This window comes from Schistocerca piceifrons, chromosome 3, assembly GCF_021461385.2.
Source record: "Schistocerca piceifrons isolate TAMUIC-IGC-003096 chromosome 3, iqSchPice1.1, whole genome shotgun sequence".
Lineage (NCBI taxonomy): Eukaryota > Metazoa > Arthropoda > Insecta > Orthoptera > Acrididae > Schistocerca > Schistocerca piceifrons.
Window position 1 is genome coordinate 228289537 of NC_060140.1, and position 21602 is coordinate 228311138.

Here is a 21602-nt window from a genome sequence, read left to right on the forward strand (position 1 = left end):
AGTCGCACAGTAGTCCGACTGCTTCCGCGTGCGTCACGCAGTTTACTGCGCGCGTCACGTATTTCAACCGACGCATGTCTCCTGGGCATTCAGGGTCCTCCAGCTCAAGAACCAGAAACACCTGTCTCTTACGTGATGGTCAGTATACTAAATTCATAAAAAATGTAAATAGCTTCAGTAATTAGTTTTCTAAAGCTGCAGCTAAGATATGAAAATATCTAAATTTACGCCAGGTTACTTTCTTAAGATGTTTGAATAAAACCTTCCTTCTAACAGCCGTGTACAGCAAGTCTCTAGAGGAACGGAAGGTTCCAAATGATTGCAAAAGAGCACAGGTAGTTCCAGTTTTCAAAAAGGGTTGTCGAGCCGATGCGCAAAACTATAGGCATATATCTCTAACATCGATCTGTTGAAGAATTTTAGAACATGTTTTTTGCTCGCGAATCATGTCATTCTGAAAACCCAGAATATAGTCAGTAGGAATCAAGATGGATTCCGGAAACAGCGATCGTGTGAGACCCAACTCGCTTTATTTGTTCACGAGACCCAGAAAATATTAGATACAGGCTCCCGGGTAGATGCTATTTTCCTTGACTTCCGGAAGGCGTTCGATACAATTCCGCACTGTCGCCTGGTAAACAACGTAAGAGCCTACGGAATAACAGACCAGCTGTGTGGCTGGATTGAAGAGTTTTTAGCAAACAGAACACAGCATGTTGTTATCAGTGGAGAGACGTCTACAGACGTTAAAGTAACCTCTGGCGTGCCACAGGGGAGTGTTATGGGACCATTGCTTTTCACAATATATATAAATGACCTAGTAGATAGTGTCGGAAGTTCCATGCGGCTTTTCGCGGATGATGCTGTAATATACAGATAAGATGCAGCATTAGAAAATTGCAGCGAAATGCAGGAAGATCTGCAGCGGATAGGTACTTGGTGCGGGGAGTGACAACTGACCCTTAACATAGAAAAATGTAATGTAGGTACTGCGAATACATAGAAAGAAGGATCCTCTATTGTATGATTATATAATAGCGTAACAAACATTGGTAGCAGTTACTTCTGTAACACATCTGGGAGTATGCGTACGGAACGATTTGAAGTGGAATGATCATATAAAATTAATTGTTGGTAAGGCGGGTGCCAGGTTGAGATTCATTGGGAGAGTCCTTAGAAAATGTAGTCCATCAACAAAGGAGGTGGCTTTCAAAACACTCGTTCGACCTATACTTGAGTATTGCTCATCAGTGTTGGATCCGTACCAGGTCGGGTTGATAGAGGAGATAGGGAAGATCCAAAGAAGAGCGGCGTGTTTCGTGACAGGGTTATTTGGTAAGCGTGATAGCGTTACGAAGAAGGTTAGCAAACTCACGTGGCAGACTGTGCAAGAGAGGTGCTCTGCATCGCAGTGTAGCTTGCTGTCCAGGTTTCGAGAGGGTGCGTTTCTGGATGAGGTATTGAATATATTGCTTCCCCCTACTTATACCTCCCGAGGAGATCACGAATGTAAAATTAGAGAGATTCGAGCGCGCACGGAGGCTTTCCGGCAGTCGTTCTTCCCGCGAACCATACGCGACTGGAACAGGAAAGGGAGGTAATGACAGTGGCACGTAAAGTGCCCTCCGCCACACACCGTTGGGTAGCTTGCGAAGTATAAATGTAGGTGTATATGTAGATGAAGAACACAGCCAGCTCTCATTCACATGGATTTCACTGAAGTGACAAAAGTCATGTGATAGCGATATGCACATATGCAGATGGCGATAGTATCGCTTACGCAAGTTATAAAAAATGCTTTGGCGGGGCTGTCATTTGCACTCAAGTGACTCTTGTGAAATGATGTCCGACGTGATGATGGCAGCACGACGGGAGTTAACACTCTTTGATGTTTGAAAGCGGAATGGTAGTTGAAACTAGACGCACGGGATATTTCATTTCGAAAAATCGTTAGGGAATTCAATAGTCCGGGATCCAAAGTGTCAAGAGGGTGCCGAAAACACCAAATTTCACGCATTACCTCTCACCACGGACAACGCAGTGATCGACGACCTTTGGTTAATGCCCGAGAGCAGCGGCGTTTGCATAATGATGTCAGTGTTAACAGAAATAACAGCAGAAATCAATGCGGGACGTACGACGAATGTATGCGTTAGGACAGTGCGGCGAAATTTGGCGTTAATGGGCTATGGCAGCAGACGACCAACGCGAGTGTCTTTGCTAACAGCACGACATCGCCTGCAGCGCCTCTCTTGGGCTCGTGACCATATCGGTTGGATCCCAGACGACTGTTAAACCGTGGGCTGGTCAGATGAGTCTCGATTTACGCTGATGATAGGTTTCGAGTGTGGCGCGGATCCCACGAAGTTGGGACAACAAGGCACTGTGCAAGCTGGTGGGGGCTCGATAATGGTGTGAGCTGTGTTTACTTGGCTAGGAAAGGGCTCTCTGGTCCAACTGAACCGATCATTCGCTGGAAATGGTTATGTTCGGCTACTTGGTGACCATTCGCAGCCATTCATGGACTTCATGTTCCCAGGCAACGATGGAATTTTTATGGATGACAATGCGCCATTTCACTGGGCCACAACTGTTCGCGATTGGTTTGAAGAAAATTCTGGAGAATTCGAGTGAATGATTTGGCCACGCAGATGACCCGACATGAATCCCATCGAACATTTATGGGACATAATCCAGAGGTCAGTTCGTGCACAACATCTTGAACCGGCATCACTTCCGCAGTTAACGGACGGTTATAGTAACAGCACGGCTCAGTAGTTTTGCAGGGGACGCCAAACGACTTGATGAGTCTGTGCCACGTCGAATTGTTGCACTACACAGGCCAAAAGGAAGTCCGACACGTCATCGAGAGGTGTACCATGACTTTTGCCACATTAGTGTAGTACTTGGGTATTACGACCTTCAGATAAGGTATATTCTCACGCAAGCCTGTGATCCTAGTGGAATTAATTCTGATCCAAACGGAAATAACTAGTGAAGAGTTTATCAGAAAAATCAAACGTCAAAGCAGATTCGCAAAGTGCTTTCTCTCGTTAATTACATGTTCCGTAGATCATTCGAATGATTTTTCATCGAAATAACGTGGAACGTTTTTAGTGTACAGGATCTGTACACATGATCAGTTTCAGTGAATGGCTACATTCTCGCCATTTACAAGTTTCCAAATGGCACAAACTAGTTATTTTGTGGTTTATAGGCTACCATTTTTAAAAATAAAAATCGTCTGTGGAATAAAACGAGTTCTCCATAAGAAATGGGTTTAGGTTAGATTTAAAACTTGCTTAGCTGACGGGTTTTATGTCAGTTATGCGAAGAGCAAAAGTCATTAGATAAATGACCAAATTTTTTTTTATTAATAGCTATTAAATTCCTTTCTGAGCCAGTGACAGCTTCAGTAATGACAAATCTGTAATAAAGGTCTTTTTGTAAGTATTCTTCTGAAATTGTTGTAGATTATTTATGTCTAGCGAAGAGGTACATTGTGAAGTTGCAGTGAAGATGCCTAACTCCTTGAAAAAGTACCTACAATATGACCGCTAGTGAACACCACACATTATTCTTTCTGTTCCTTGTGCGCTCGATACTTCCTTTCTGAGTATTAGACGTTATCTAGCGGAAATACACCAAATATGTGATGAGGATGATTCGTTCATTTCGAAGACTAGCAGTTATGCGAAGAGCAAAAGTAGCTGAACATAATCGTTTAAGCAGCTCAGTAATTTGTTTCTTTCAGTACAAGTTTCCTTCAACGTGTACGTCTAAAGATCTGGAACATTCTGCCTTGTTTATTCACACATGTTTATGTACTACATCAATTGTTCGTATGGCTTTATTTGTTGTACAAAAACAAGTACAGTGTGTTTTTTTGAAAAGGGAGAGTCCATTTTCGGAGAATCACTCTTTGAAAAATACCATTAACCATTTCTTTTGTTGGTTTATCTCTAATGGAATTTTTATAGCACTACTACCGTCTGCAGGAAGCATGAATTTTACCGTGATGAATATTAGATGGAAGGCCGTTTATACATACAAGGAAGAGGAATGGACCGTAAGTCAACTCTGTGTGATTCCTTTAGTGATTCCTCCCCAATCACTAAATTTTCTCGTTTCCAACAATGTTTGAATTATTAAATACACTTTATTTTGCTTCCTGTTTGTTGAGTATGATTCTTACCATTTGATTATACGAGGGTACTCCCAAAAGTGAGGTCTCCTATTTTTTATAAGTACAGAACTCTCTTTTTGTGGCAGTTGGTCAAACTGTTACGAAGAGTGCTTCACGTGCTGTGTGTAAACATGCCTACGCCGCGCTGAGGAGCTCAGTCTTGGCTTGGCAGCCGTTGAGAATGGAGCTCCCGTTGGATGTTACCGCCAAGTGCGAAATGCGCGCAGTTATTCGGTTTTAGAACGTAAAGGGCACTAAGCCGATTGAAATCCATTGTCAATTGACGGAAGTGTGTGGTGAGTCGTGCACGGATGTCAAAAATGTTCGTAAGTGGTGTAGATAGTTTGCAGTCTGCCGGTAAAGTCATGACAACCGCTTTTTGGGATCGGAAAGGGGTATTGTTGGTCGACGTTATGTCCACTGGGACCAAAATTAACGCTGACAGGTACTGTGAGACTCTGAAAAAACTCAAATGGGCAATTCAGAACCGGAGAAGAGGAATGTTGAGCAAGGGAGTACACATTCTCCATGGCAACGCTCGCCCACACATCGCTCGGCAAACCGTTGCTCTCCTGCGACAGTTTCAGTGGAACATAATCACCCACCCACCCTATAGTCCTGACTTGGTGCCCAGTGACTATCACATGTTCCCTAGGTTAAAAGAACATTTGGCCGGAAAGCGATTCAGCTCCGACGACGAGGTGAAAGAAGAGGTTCATAACTTTCTGAACAGCATGGCGGAGCTGGTTTGACATGGGCATACAGAACTGCCACACCGTCTACAAAAATGCATCGATAGAAATGGCGATTATGTCGAAAAATAGCTAAATGTTCAAACTGTAAACTGATGTAAACCACTGTGGAAATAAACAGGTCTATGTACTTATAAAAAATAGACCTTACTTTTGGGATTACCCTCGTAAAATCATGAATTCAAAAAATTAAGTTTTTTTAAGAGAGCAATTTGCATCTTATCAGGGGTGCATACGGTCCAGACTTACTTTTTATGAATGACTATGCGCGACCATATCGAACTGTGCAGGTGGAGCAGCTCTTGTAAAGAGAGAATGTTCGGCGAATGGACTGGCCTCCCTGAGTCCTCGACTTAAGTTCCAACGAGCACGTGTGGATTGCATTAAGGCCACGTATTTCAGCAAGTCCACGTGCACCAACGACCATCCACCAGTTGTCAACCACGCTCCTGCATGAATGGAACGTCCTGCCTCAGAGCTACTTATCTGACATTACCAGCATGGGAGTACGTTGCAGAGCATACATTGTCGTCTGTGGTGAACACACATCCTATTAACGACACTTTCCCTGCTTTTCTAATAATAAATCACGGTGACTTCAGTGTATTGTTTTTGAATGAAAGTGTCATTTCTGTTCGTCTTATAGGGTATTTATTTCAGTTATGTTCTGCCCTGCAATATAACATTTTTTTCTAGACTGAAGTGACAGAAATCGTGGGATACGAGGGCTATGCCGAAAGTTTTTAGCAGAATGTGAAAAAAAAATTATTTGCAAAAAAACGTTTACAACTTTTCAAAATACTCTCCATTAGCGTGTATACATTTTTCCACTCTCTGAAACCACTCAGAAAATGTGTCAGTCCAAGCTTCTTTTGGGATGTCACTTAGTGCACTCTCGTACGCTGCAATGGCCTCTTCATCTGATGAAAACCGCTGCCCACGAATTCTTAGGGAACAGAAAGAAGTCACAGGGGGCCAGGCCAGGTGATGGGGTAACATTCGCACTTTTTCCTTCTCCAGAAAGTCCATCGTTCTGGCAGCCCTGTGCGCAGATGCATTGTCGTGATGCAGCAGAAGGTGCCCACTCTTGGACTTCGGATGCTGTGACTTCCATGTGTAGATGACGTTTGCAAGACAATCGTTCACGTACCATTCAGCATTGACTGTGTCCAAGGTCACAGAGGTGAGATGTTCGACCTTTGTGAAAAAAATTGCCACCATCTTTTTTTCCAGAGCTCCGACATCGTCGAACTTTTGTGGGTGGTTCCTCCCCTGGAAAGCACCACACAGAAGACTGTCTCTTCGTTTCAGGGTCATAATGGTAGACCCACGTTTTATCAGCTGTGACGATATTGTAGGTGTCTTGGGACTTCCCTCCATTGAATTTTTCGAGCATCTAATAACACCAGTCCACTCCCCTCCTTTTGGCTTTCTGTCAGGGAATGTGGCACCCAATGGGCACATCTCTTAGTAAGGCCTAAGTGACTACGAACGATGGTCTGTGCTGCTGTTGATCCAATATTTAGGGTCGCTTCAATGTCGCAAAATGTAAGATGTGGATCTTCTTTGATCATTTTCCTCACAGCATCAATGTTTTCAAGGAGTCACAGCTGTTGCTGGCCGACCGGCACGAGATTCATCTTCAATTGACTGCCGACCCCTCGAAAACTCGCGAAACCAATTTCCAACTGTGGCTCTAGAAGGGAAGCTTCACCAAAAACACGCAGCAGAGAAGAATGGCATTCTTCGGCACTTATGCCCTTTTCATAATCGTAAAAAATCATGGCGCGAAAGTCGCGGCGCGAAAGTCGCGGCGCGACAGCTCCATCCTGCACCGTCTCTGACTCAGCACTGCCTGTGCTTTCTTACCGCGCTGTGGGGGGATCACCACTAGCCAGGGGTTGCGCGCGCACGTCCCAAGGTCGAAAAACATCGCTCTTTCGAATGAAAACAACCCCATTGTCCTCCGCCTTACAATTTACGGGCTGCTGAAAACTTTCGGCATAGCCCTCGTACCTTCTAATATCGTGTCGGACCTTCTAATTGCCCTGCATAGTGCAGCAACTCGACGTGGTATGGACTCAACAAGTCGCCAGAAGTCAACTATAGGAATATTGAACTATGCTGCCTCTGAAGCCGTCCGTAATTGCAAAAGTGTTGCCAGCGCAGGATTTTGTGCACAAACTGACCTCCTGATTATGTTCCACTAATGTTAGATGGAATTCATATCGGGTGGCGAACGGCCTTGCCGCAGTGGTCTACATCTACATCTACATCTACATCCATACTCCGCAAGACACCTGACGGTGTGTGGCGGAGGGTACCTTGAGTACCTCTATCGGTTCTCCCTTCTATTCCAGTCCCGTATTGTTCGTGGAAAGAAGGATTGTCGGTATGTCTCTGTGTGGGCTCTAATCTCTCTGATTTTATCCTCATGGTCTTTTCGTAAGATATATGTAGGAGGGGGCAATATACTGCTTGACACCTCGGTGAAGGTATGTTCTCGAAACTTCAACAAAAGCCTGTACCGAGCTACTGAGGGTCTCTCCTACAGAGTCACACTGGAGTTTATCTGTCGTCTCCGTAACGCTTTCGCGATTACTAAATGATCCTGTAACGAAGCGCGCTGCTCTCTGTTGGATCTTCTCTATCTCTTCTATCAACCCTATCTGGTACGGTTCCCACACTGATGAACAGTAACACCGGTTCCCGTCAGATCACCGAAGTTAAGCACTGTGGGGCTGGGCTAGCAATTGGATGGGTGACCATCCGGTCTGCTGAGCGCTTTTGGTAAGCGGGCTGCACTCAGCCCTTGTGAGGCAAAATGAGGAGCTACTTGACTGAAAAGTAGCGGCTCCGATCTCGGAAACTGACATACGGCCGGGAGAGCTGTGTGCTGACCACATGCCCCTCCACATCCACATCCAGTGACGCCTGTGGGCTGAGGATGACACGTCGGCGGGTCAGTACCGTTGGGTCTTCATGGCCTGTTCAGGAGGAGTTTTTTTTATTATTATTATTCATATCCGGTCATCTGGGTGGTCAAATCAATCACTCGAATTGTCCAGAATATTCTTCAAACCAAAGGCGAACAATTGTGGCCCGGTGAAATGGTGCACTGTCATCCACAAAAATTCCATTGTTGCTTGGGAACATGAAAACCGTGAACAGCTGAAAATGGTTTCCAGGTAGCCGAAGATAACCATTTCCACTCAATGATCGGTTCAGCTGGACCAGGGGACCCAATCTACTGCAAGTAAACACAGCTCACACCAGTATGGAGCCACCACCAACTTGCACAGTGCCTTGTTGACAACTTGGGTCCATGGTTTCGTGGGGTCTGCACCACATGCGAATCCTATCATCAGCTCTCACCAACTGAATTGGGACTCATCTGACTAGGCCTCTGTTTTACATCCGTCCAGGATCCAACCAATATGGTCAAGAGCCTACGAGAACTGCTGCAGGCGATGTCGTGCTTTTATCAAAGATATTTGCGTCTGTCGTCTGCTGCCATATCCCATTAACGCCAAATTTCGTCGCACTGTCTTGATGGATACGTTTGTCGTACGTCCCACATTATTTCACGCAGTGTTGCGTGTCTATGGGCACCAACAACTGTACATCAAGGACACTGCTCTCGGTCGTTAAGTGAAGGCTATCGGCTACTTCATTGTCCGAGGTGAGAGGTAATGGTATTCCTGGCACAGTCTTGGCACTGCGGTACTCGGAATATTGAGCTGCCCAACGATTCCCGAAACTGTATGTCCCATGCGTCTTGCTCCAATTATCATTCCGCACTGAAACTTCAGAGGCTGTTAATTCTCGTCGTGCAGCCATAATCACGTTGGAAAACTTTTTAACATGAATTACATGAGTACAAATGACAGCTCCGCCAATGCACTGCTCTTTTATACCTTGTCTGTGCGGTACTACCGCCATTGCATTTGTGCATATCGCTATCCCGTGACTTTTGTCACCTCTGTGTATGTATGGTTCAATTTTCTGAGCTGTTTTAAAGGGCAGTGACATATCATGCGAAATTTACTTTCATCCTTAAGTTTTGCACACCAGTGTATAAACATCATGTATTAGCTTTTCCACTTGTTTTCTTCCGTTTCCAAGTACCATCAGACATCAGCATGTCCATATTCTCATCAGAATACAAGTCTGAACTCAGCTCGATAATTTCATCTTTTGTTTTGAAACATCCGCTTAGAAAAATTAAGAATGACTGTGCTGGTCAACCTCTTACGTTATTTGTTTTTCAACCAGCTGAGCAAAACTGTACGTACTCAGACATTTGTCTCTTTACTTATTCTGATCATCACTAAACTGACACAATTTTTTTTTTCCTTTGCGCAACGCAATCTCACTTTCAATAATCCCTACAAAAGAATGGCCCTGACTAACAATAACCTATACCTTTCATGAATCACTTACCTCACAAAAACCTTCGTTACTGAAACTACTGCAATACAGTGTGCGCCAATACTGCCAGCTAAATAAACGATTCTAGCTACTGAAGGCACTAGCTACTGATAGGCATAGTTAGCAAATGAAAGATTTTGATGTATTTACCGTAATAGTGTTCAAAAGGCATTATATATCAGTTCATGACATCCGGTCTTACAAATTTCGTTTTTCTGACGGACACACAAAACTATTCCACATGTATCAGGGAATGAATGTATGCAAAGTAAGATAATTTTCTAATGCTTTCGTTGCCAAAATCGACAATTATACGAAGAGCGCATGTGGCTAAAATCAAACGTTCGAGAAAGTTGTGGTTTCTAACTCAAATTGTGATCGATATTGAATGAGCTAAAGCCCACCAAATTAACAACTTCCCTGCGAGGATATTTTGTTGCAGAAACGTTAGATACATTTGCGACTGGCCAATTCTTTTCGAAACATCGTAATAATTGCGACATGGAATGAAACGATATTCAATTCATCACGAATTTGCGATGTGAGACTATAGGATGTAAAGATTCAAGTTTTTAACAGAATCTTTTCATAAAAACCAATAACAATAAATAGCTTTAAAGTATATTGATAATTTTTACTTTTGGACCTTCTAACTACAACTGAATGAAAAACAATTTTCGTGCGATACGCGTTTCGCCTTTATTCTCTGCAAGGTACCTTCAGTGCTAGGAATATGTACATATTTTTACTGTTTAGTTAACATTTTGGGGCAATGTACCTATAGGCTATAAATATTTCTTGTTTTTGATTTTTCTATGACATAGTAATATTTTAAATTCTACTTAGCTGTAAACTGAGGAAGAAAAGATTACAAAAAAATAAAAAGCTGTTTATTTATTTATTGTTTATTTATCGTATGGCGACAATAGCATCAAGATTACAATGAAACATTTAAGGATTTAGGAGTGAAGCTAATATGTTTAAATTCGGAAAATTAATAATTAAATAATACTAAAAGGAGCATTTAGAAAGAATGGACTCAAACTGGTTAACGCACAAAACCCATACATTTTTAAAGAACAAAACTACAAGACCGAACTGATGCAAACAGACGGAAAAAGACCTGAGAGAATTAGGGTCTCCAAATCTACATGATAGAAATGAAATCAGAAAAATCACAAACACACGGGGTTTTGAGGAAGAAGAGAGAAAAGCTAACCGACATACGCAACGAAAGCTAGCCCATTCGTTGTTTATGAAGGAATACTGGGCGAAAATGAAGGCCAACAAATGTTGATTACGCGTGGTCCTAAGTGATCCATCCGCGAAGAAGAAGAAGAAAAGGAGAAAATTTTAACTATAAAATTAGGACTGTTAACAGAAACACATGTATTTATTCAGAGTTCAAGATCTACAGTCTGTTTAAAATTACATGATAGTTGACACGTCACATTGTTGGCGATGTCTTTCTCCAATCAGAGTGCTCACCGTCACGCCTGAACTGTTTGTCGTTGCCAAATTGCCACAACAAACGGTCAGTTAACATCCAGTTCATTGTTTAACTTTTTTACTTGTATTTGGATCCCGAATCCTGGGTCCGCTCCTTTTATTTCGCATTTCATCACACATGATAAGAAAAACACACACACACAACGATGGTAACGAAATAAGCATATTCTGTACACACGACTAGCCAAAGTCTACTGGATTCTTCCGTACAAGGCGCGATTCGGCTTCACATAATCAGTCATCATCACAGAGATCGGCCTACAGCAGGCAAACTTCATACGACATGGTGTAAAGGCAAACTTTTTGAAGGCAGAAAATGATTGTTTCAGCTGGTTCTATATGTAAATAAATACAACGACATAATTTCTCAAGTTCTTCCGTAGCGCAGTGGCGACGTCACATTCTACGCTGTGAGAGTATGGGAGTTCGAACATCGCCAGGTGATGATAATTTTTATCCTTTTTAAATCTTGACTAAAATAACCCTGATTGTTGTTATTTTCTATCAACTGGTTTCAATCTATTTTTTATTTTTAATATTTTGTCTCATCATTTTCATCATTTTTTTAATTCCCTCATTTTTTCTGTCATTTTTCTTTCGCTTGGAATCTGTCTGTGTCGTCTATAACCTGTAAATGAGTTCTTCGATTGGTATCGCGTCAGCTAGTGTAGCAAAAGTGAGAAGTTAACAGCTCGCTTCAAGCGCTGAAACTGAATTTTTTTCTGTCTTTAGTTTGCTCGTACAGGTCCGCTTTAAAAGCCGCGAGCAAAGCGAGCGTGATTAATAGTTCTGCCGCAGGTCGCTGACCGCCGTTTTCTCGGCACATGAAGAGGCTGTGGTTAGGTTAGCACGCGAGCATAATTTCAGGGCTACAAAACGCATTGTCTGGCGTAGTTCACTCATTGGTCATTTAAAATCAGCTGTGGCTAGAGAATCTCGCTTTGCCGCTGTACCTGATGGCAACAGCTTCCAACATTGCTCCGCTTAACATGAACAGCATTTCATTACTTGTGAAGTGACCTGCGGTGTTTGCGTGTCGCCTTTAATTGAGTGATAGCGATGTGGCAAGACCGACTTCAACTATCAGGTAATTTTAAATGGATTGTAGTGAATGAAGCCCCGTATCTACGATATTTCCGAACCGGGTCAAAATCCTGGTAGCGGGGTCCCCCCCCCCCCCCCCCCCTTACCCGATCCATCTCCCTCGAGTGTTTGAGATAGAACGCAGGGGCAGCTCCTGTACAGGTTTGAAGGTTTGCGCTACCCCCAAGGAATAATTTTGTTCAACTGTGTTTGCTTTCTGAGCGTTCTATACTAGTGGAGAAGTAGCGCGCCGTTTATCTCTTTTGAAATGCCCGGGCTCCACGCGCCGAACGCAGCGGAGTTGGAATGTGTCGATGGCTGTAGCTGCAAACGCGGACTTGGGTGTCTCAGAGGGGGTGCGGGTTGCGGGGGCAACGCTTGGCATCACTGTACTCGTACGCGGGCAATCTGTGTATAAACACCTCACCTGGCCCACACTGTCAGCCGCAGGAAGAGGGCTCGAACTCTTCCGAAGGGCCGGCCGGTGTGGCCGTGCGGTTCTAAGCGCTTCAGTTTGGAACCGCGTGACCGCTACGGTCGCAGGTTCGAATCATGCCTCGGGTATGGATGTGTGTGATGTCCTTAAGTTAGTTAGGTTTAAGTAGTTCTAAGTTCTAGGGGACTGATGACCTCAGAAGTTAAGTCCCATAGTGCTCAGAGCCATTTGAACCATTTCTTCCGAAGGAAAACGGAATTATCAGATCTTCGAACAAAGCGGGATTCTCGCGCCACCTTATAAGTTCAGGCGTAGCTGAGACCGAACTATTTCCTTTGCGTTGTGTTAGTTATTTTAGCGTGTGCTACAGTGAAATCTTGAGGCTCAAGTGACAAGTGAATACGTGAAATAATGAATCAGGTAATTTCATTGCTCTCTGAACCCTTCAGTTCGCGGAAGTTTGAAGAAAAATTAGAAATCAAGAGGCTAGGTAGGCCTATTCCTGCTTTAACAATTTCGCAGACCGTTAAAACAAAAAGTCGCCAATTTAACTCTGAATTGTACAACAAGCATGAATGGCTGTGTGGTTGTGACATGAAAAATGCCTTATTTTGTTTTCATTGTTTATTATTTGGAGTAGATCTTTCATGGTCTAAACACGGTGTCTGTGGCATTCAACACCTCCATGACAAAATTAGAAAACACAAACTTTCTTCAGTCCATGTAAATAACGTTTTGAATATATCAAGTCTAGGCAATGTAAATAAAGCTACCGAATTAGACAGAAGGTCTGTGGCATTACACAACCAAAAAGTTACCGATAATAGGTACATATTGAATCTAATTATTAACTGTATTCGTTTCTGTGGTGTGTCGGAACTTGCCCTTAGAGAACATGATAAGACTGAATCATCTTCCAGCGTGGTGTTTTTCGTTCCTTGATTAATTTTAGTGCAGAATTAGACTCGGTATTGAAAGCTACGGTTTTCAAAGGAACCTCAAAAACCATCCAGAATGAACTCCTCCGGTGCATGCTTCAAGTCTGTCAAGAGAAAATTAGAAAGGAAATTAAGGGTGCTGAGTTGAAAGATTTTGGGACTTCATAGCACCAGAAAAGGATGATGCCTAGTCTTTGGCAACGTCCATCATCGAACAGATAAATAATCATTTGGGGAATTGTCCACATAAGCTAATAGCGCAAACATATGACGGTTGCAGCAGTCATGAGTGGTTCGTCACGTGGGGTGCAGGCTCTTGTCAAGGAAAAGTTTCCCAACGCTTCAAACATTCATTGCTATGCCCAGCAGTTGAATCTCATTACACTTAAAGACGCTTCCATTAACAAAAATGTGCGAATATTCTTCACTAAACTTCAGGGACTTTGCAGCTTATTTTCAGCATCTCCTCAAAGAACAGCAGTTCTCGACGAAATAGTACGAAAACGACTGCCACGTTCAGTGCCTACTCGTTGGAATTTTCAGTCAACGAGCGTCAATGCCGTTTTCGAATATAGGGAAGATATTATCACGTGCATGAATAATGTGAGCCAGGGGGAAAAACTATGTAATGAGAACACGATCCTGCAACCCTGAGGCTTAGTAACAATTTTGGAGGATGCGAAGTTCATTTTTTCATAAAATCATGATCCATGTGGATACCAGAATGAGATTTTCACTCTGCAGCGGAGTGTGCGCTGATATGAAACTTCCTGGCAGATTAAAACTGTGTGCCTGACCGAGACTCGAACTCGGGACCTTTGCCTTTCGCGGGCAAGTGCTCTACCATCTGAGCTACCGAAGCACGACTCACGCCCGCTCCTCACAGCTGTACTTCTGCCAGTATCTCGTCTCCTACCTTCCAAACATTACAGAAGCTCTCCTGCGGACCTTGCAGAACTAGCACTCCTGAAAGAAAGGATGCTGCGGAGACATGGCTTAGCCACAGCCTGCAGAGTGAAAATCTCATTCTGGAAACATCCCCCAGGCTGTGGCTAAGCCATGTCTCCGCAGTCTCCTTTCTTGAGAGCTTCTGTAAAGTTTGGAAGGTAGGAGACGAGATACTGGCAGAAGTAAAGCTGTGAGGAGCGGGCGTGAGTCGGGCTTCGGTAGCTCAGATGGTAGAGCATTTGCCCGCGAAAGGCAAAGGTCCCGAGTTCGAGTCTCGGTCGGGCACACAGTTTTAATCTGCCAGGAAGTTTCATCGATGTGGATATTTTGTATAACCAGTTACAAAAAAGGCATATTGACCCAACGTACGCACACAATCAGCTGACAGCTTTTGAGCGTGAAATTGCGAACGTTGAGTGAAAATTGAACAGGGTTACCCAAGTACCATAAAAGAGGGAGAACTGAAGATGGCTGCAGCGATGTGTAATCTACTGTGGGAGGCGAAAGAAGTATGTGATGTAAGATACGAGGCAAAAGAAAGATACAAGTGCACTGGATACCTAATTGCAGCCTCTCTCTTTCTACCAGAGAAATTCGCTACTTACTCTTCCAGTTTTCCAGAAACTTATTTCAGAGCTGCTATTGAATGCTACTCTTTTTTGAAGCAAAGAACTTCGAAGAGAGCACTCTGTTATTTCAAAAGCATGTGTGGAGCTTTGAACTTTCTGGATTACATAGCAGACAATAATCTTTTGATACACTGAGCGAATCTGTGAAGTTCCTGAAAGCGATAATTACAATTCCAATGACCACATCAGAAGCAGAACGTTGTTTTTCGTCGCGGAAACGCATCAAAACCTTCTTGCGGCATACTATGGATCAAGAAAGACTATCAGCACTAGCGACGCTCTCTATTGAACGAGACCTCGTTTTAGGAATTGCAAACTTCAATCAAAGAGTGATTGAAAGATTTGCAGATACGAAGGAAAGAAGAATAGAGTTCCTTTACAAGTGATCACCACCACATCCAAAGTCAGAGATATAATCGAACGGCGTTAACATCAGTCCTGCTGAAAAAGTTTAGTAAGGCATGCCTACCACTTTTTGAGTACATAGAGCTGCAGTTGATTTTAATTCCTTTTATTCTGCAAAAGTAATCCTTTTTTCTGTGTACACCTTTTGATTTTATTATGAGTAGATGCAGGAGTGACACGAGCGAGCGGTCTGTTTATATCAGGCATTACAAAAACATTGAGCAGTGTACTGATTTTCTCTCTTTTCCGAGTAAAGTGCACCACCATCTTCTTTGGTCACGAGCCGCCACTGGTAGAACGTCAAAAAATTTTTAAAACTGAATTTTTCAAAAATACTTTCATTCTGTAGCGCGCATCTTTTTGAAGAGTTTGATATATGAAAGATATATGTTCGAGGAAATGTAAGACAAGTTATCCGGTCTTCAGTGTGCCAAAGTGCTGGCCTCGCCTCCTCACACAGCATTCTTCTATCGCACGTCACTGTATTTCGCTCTGTGGACTTCGAGCGTGTATATTTTGTAATGGAAGTCATCAGACCTACATTCATGTCCTGTAGTACCTCTCCTGCTTCCAGTTGGCCGGTTTGAAATCCTACACCCGTTTAAAAAAACTTACAATTAATACTGGGTTGGATTATTTGTGACCGGGAGAATAAGAACTCTTCAGAAAATTTACGCGTTTCATTGCCTATTAGCGAATAACTTTCTCTCCTGTGTGACATAAAATTAAATATAGGAAACGTAAAATCAGTAAAGACGAGAGACAAGCAAGGCAGTACACATTTCTTCAATCCTTAGGTCTCTGCCTTTTTTTTTTTTTTTTTTTTTTTTTTGCTCTATTTTGCTACAGCCTTACACGGCGTGCTTTCCTTTCTGCGAAAGAATCTATTACGTCATCAAGGTTCGTCAAACATTTTGCTGCATGAAAAATCAAAATGTCGTTGTCTAATACTGAAAAAGCTGTTGATACGAATAGTACCCAAGAATGGTGTGGTTTCTTGATATGATTGGTCTATTTTGTCACTGTCTGCTAGATAAAACGAAATAGGCCTTTCTAATATCGTAATACACGCTAAATAAGTGAGACTGTTGTGGCACAAATGTTCATTTTTATGTACCTTATTTATATAAATAACGAGACAAAATATAAGTTACGAAGCACCAATATCAAATGCCCATTAGGCCTATTACAAGCAAAAAGTTTTATGTTAGGAAATAGTTTCACAATTCATTCATATGCTCCAGTTTCTCAAGCATGAGATGGAAAGTACTAGTACGAAATTTTTGTATAAATTTGGAATTGTCATATTCTTCCATACAATTTGTGCGATGTTCCTTCTCCTTCCTCGTTGTAACAAACAATCTTGTCATCACTAATTCTGTAACTATTCCTGCCATTGTCAAAACTTATTCTCCGGCTAACTTCACTAACCCTGCCAGAATCACCGGTTCAGTTATCCCGCGTTTATTCTACGCTTAGGCGTCATTACGTGTTCGTACAAGGCGTTTTCCGCACTATTCCAAGAAAAGAACTTACGCGACTGCTAGCCGGGGACTATAGAACTGGCCCTCAGTAGAGTAGCGTTCTGCCAAAAATTTCCTGTCAAAATTTCATTTTCTTCTATATGCCGAAAAAATAATGTGCAATCTTTCTTACCTGTTATTCCTGTTAGTCGGTTATTTCGATTCCGGTGGTCTGAAACTATGTATTTCGCTAATACTTAAAACAATGCTGATCATTCGCACAATCAATCAACCACATAAAAAGAACAGCGATTGGCATTCACCCGTTCGAATTTATTCGGCTCATCTCGTATAGCCCCATCCATTTTTGTTTGTGGGAAAGATTTTTATTTCTATGTGTGGCGGAGATTCCCCTGGCAGAGACATCATGTCATTACACACGCCGGCCGGTGTGGCCGTGCGGTTCTAGGCGCTTCAGTCTGGAACTGCGTGACCGCTACGGTTGCAGGTTCGAATCCTGCCTCGGGCATGGATGTGTGTGATGTCCTTAGGCTAGTTAGGTTTAAGTAGTTCTAAGTTCTAGGGGACTGATGACCATAGATGTTAAGTCCCACAGTGCTCAGAGCCATTTGAACCATCACTACGCACGCATTCCATCAACATTTGATTCGTTCAGAAATCAACTTACAATGTGTTCAAAAATGTTCGAAAACCAGCTGGCATGAATTTCAGAATCATGTGTATAGTGCATAGACCAACGTGCGCTTTGTGAAACAAGGCTTTTTTTTCTTCGAGAATATGAATTTGTCGCCCCCTAAAATCTCCGCCCGGCGCAGGGACCCCGGTCACCCCCCCTCCCCCAATCCCTCTTATATCCTGTTCTGATGAAGCCAACTGACAAACGAGAAAACAACGTTGATCAAGACACTGAATGACCCTGAGTACTTTCTCAGAGGGCAATCTCTGCCAATATGCTGAACGGTTTCTTCTTGGGCCTGACAGTCGCAGGATCTTGATGGATCTTGAACACCTTCATGTTTTATTGTTACTGCATTCCATCTCTTGCACCACTCTTCTTTGATGTCAAACGTCTTGTTGTTTCTTCCGTTATGCCATAATGGAGTGCGTGATATCAAGCTTGTCTGGAGGAGCGTCATTTAAGAGCGTATGAAGTTGAAGGTCATAGGAGAAGTTGGGGTGATGGAGCTTCCTCCATTCTCGGTTGGTTGCATCTCAGTAGTCCATCTAGTCATACAGTGTCATATGTTGCTGACAGACCAACAAAGGCTACCGATGTCTTTAGTTTCTTCTGGAATCCAGCCTCAAAGTAGGATGTCAAGGCTAGTATCTGCTGACAGCAGCTGCGCTGGCTTCTGAACCCAGCCTGATACGTTGGAGTTTCATTATTTATTAGTCCATGAATTCTGGTAAGGAAGTTTAAAGCACAGGGTCAGCAGCGCATTTGGGCGGTGACTTGAAGCGTCATTTACTGGCTGTCCGGATAAAAGCTATAAGAAACACAGCAACACTGGCAGATGTCTAGCTTTTACTTTCTTATCCAAAACAAAACATTTACTAAAATTGCAAATCCAGACTGGAATGCTTTCTTTCATTATATGCTTAGGCCAGTATTACACTATCAAATTTCTTTGTCCAATATCTTTGCCCAATATATTTGATGGTGTAATAGGGACTTTGTCAAATGTCGTCCAATATTTGATCAAATCTAGGGCCTCGCTGTAGATTTGATCAAAGAAATCGCTTGTCTTCTGTTCACTGCAATGAGACATGTTACCACATGGAGCGCTAGCATCGCTGTAGCGTTCTGTAGTCTGTAGTGTTTTTATAAAAATTGCCGGTAAATACAATTGGTGTGTGCCGACAACTACAAAATTAATAGAGATGTATGAAGCTGATGAGGCGCTTTACAACGTGAGGCACCCTGAATACAAAAATAGATTAAGAAGATTGGAGACCTTACCTGACCTGACCTTACCTGACCTAACATAACCTAACATAACCCTCTCCTGTAGCAAGGAATCGGAGTGTTACAGTGAGCCTGTCTTCTGAAGATGTAGCAGTTCTTAAGTGAATATTGTGCTTTGCGATATGAGGATACACTTCACTGAGCACATACAGAAATGTATGCTCATCCATTCTTAAGTAATTGATGTACGACTTGACGTCTTCCACTGTAAGCTCACGTAACAAGTTTTGTTGAATGCTTTTATCGTGTCGTCGTAAAACCCACGGCTTCACCCAGATTAGATTAGTTTTTCGTTCCATAGATCCGTGCTGAGGAGATCCTCGTGCATGTGGAACATGTCAGTTTTTTTAAGCTGAAATAACAATACCAATAGTATGAATAAATACATCATTTGTTTCTATTAAAAATTTCGGCAGTGGAGTAGGAGTTGGCTACTAGTAAGTCTTTCAGGCTCCTTTTAAACTGATCTTTATTTGTAACTAAATTTTTTTATGCTTGGTGGCAAATTATTGAAGACGAGTGTTCCTGAGTAGTGGACCCTTTTTTGAACTAAAGTGCTTTTAAGTCCTTGTGCAGATCATTTTTGTTCCTGGTATTATATGTATGAACTGAGTTGTTTGTTGGAAAAAGAGATATATTATTTAGGACAAATTTCATTAAGGAGTAAATATACCGAGAGGAAGTAGTTAGTACACCCAGTTCTTTGAAGAGGTTTCTGCAGGACGTCCGTGAATTTACTCCACAAATAGTACGTACTACACGCTTTTGGACTCTGAAAACTTTTGTTTGACTTGAAGATTTACCCCAAAATATTATCCGTAATGACATTATGGAATGAAAGTAGGCAAAGTATGGAAGCTTTTTCGTTTTTATGTTGCCTATGTCTGCTAACACTCGAATTGCAAACACTGATTTGTTGAGGCGTTTCTGCAGTTCTGTGGTGTGCTCCTCCCAACTGAATTTATTATCAAGTTGTAATCCCAGGAACGTAAGACTGTCAACCTCGTATGTATGGTTCCTTTTTTCCCCCACTTCTTTTCCGCATGTGCACACAATGCAATTACGGTACGTGCAACTGCTGCGGTTAATAACAAGTTGTTGTCAGCCATCTTGAAATTTGACAAAAAATTTGATGACAGTGTAATACCCCTTCTAGCGCTACGTCAAAGATATTTGTCAAATATATTTGACGGAATGTTTGATCACATCTTTGATCAAATCTTTGACAAACAAATTTGATAGTTTAATACCGGCCTTATATAAAGTCTTGTTTTTCTGTGGAGTCATAGTAGGGAATAACTTTCGAATTGTCTTTGTTCCCTATACTTCGCTATGTTACTTCAGTCACGTTCACGCGGATAATTTTCCAACCTCATCGATTCCTTGCACCTGAATGTACGTTCAGTCAAAAACAAAAAAGGGCTCTAAGCACTGTGGGACTTGACATGTGAGGTCTCAGTCCCCTAGACTAAGAACTTCTTAAACCTAACTAAGTGCATCACACACATCTATGCCCGATACAGGATTCGAACCTGCGACCGTAGCAGCAGCGCGGTTCCAGACTGAAGCGCCTAGAACCGCTCGGCCACAGCAGCCGGCGGACGTTCAGTCGCTTTTGTACTGATCACTCATACGAGTAAGGGCAACTATTCCACTCACAATACAAAGAAGAAATCTTCGCAAAGTCCAACTCGCTCCCTGAGGCACCAAGCAGACTGACAAGTCTCTTCAGTGTCATTTTGAAGTGAAGCGGAACATTTAATGGAGCAAGTGTACCCAGGGTCTTGAAATTTCAAAACTATGTTTTCATTCAGCGCGGAGCTTACTTGAGCTGACCGCTCCCTAGATCAGACCCTGTATACACTCTTGCATAGAGTTGTTCTCGTGTGAAAGCGGCCTAGGATTGTCGCACACATAGCGGATCCGCACACCACTGCGCAAGCGCCAGCTGTTATACAAGCATACAGGCTCACTGGCCGATTGCCCCATACCTCGGAAGCGCGCCTCGCACAACATGCTTTGTTCCAACAACACCTGCTCGTGTAGAGAGGCACCCGGGGAGTTTAGAGACCTGAATAGGATCTCAACGTAAGATTTATCCTATTCCTACATGATCGTGGCTGTTGTACTGCAACACAGATAAAAAATCTGAAAGTAATACCCTCAACCTTCGTTACTGTGGTCAGATAATTTAACGTTATTAGTGTGGTGGGATCCGAGAAACCCCAAAATAAGTTTATTATTTAGAAATAATAAAAACATTTGTTGCGCATAATATTGGTGAAAACATGATTAATGACCCCTTAAAAAATACATAAAACACAAAATAGCTTTGCTTTATCTGTATCAACATTATTGTCTAAGGGTTTGAAATGTTTTATTATGGACTGATGACCATAGATGTTAAGTCCCATGGTGCTCAGAGCCATTTGAAAATGTTTTATTATTTTCAATCGTAATCCTCACACTTTCAAGAAGATGAGAAAGAATAAGCATATTTACTTTTTCGTAATATTAGTAATAATATATAGTTTATTTACACGCAACAGCTGGAGCAAACAATATTCATTCAGTGTCTTCTTCATTGATGAAACAAGTTTCATACGATGGAACAATGTGTTCTGAGCACAAAAAGCCGGCCTCTCTGGCCGAGCTGTTCTAGGCGCTTCAGTCCGGAACCGCGCTGCTGCTACGGTCGCAGGTTCGAATCCTGCCTCGGGCGTGGATGTGTGTGATGTCCTTAGGTTAGTTAGATTTAAGTAGTTCTAAGTCGAGGGGACTAATGACCTCAGATGTTAAGTCCCATAGTGCTTAGAGAAATTTGAACCATTTTTG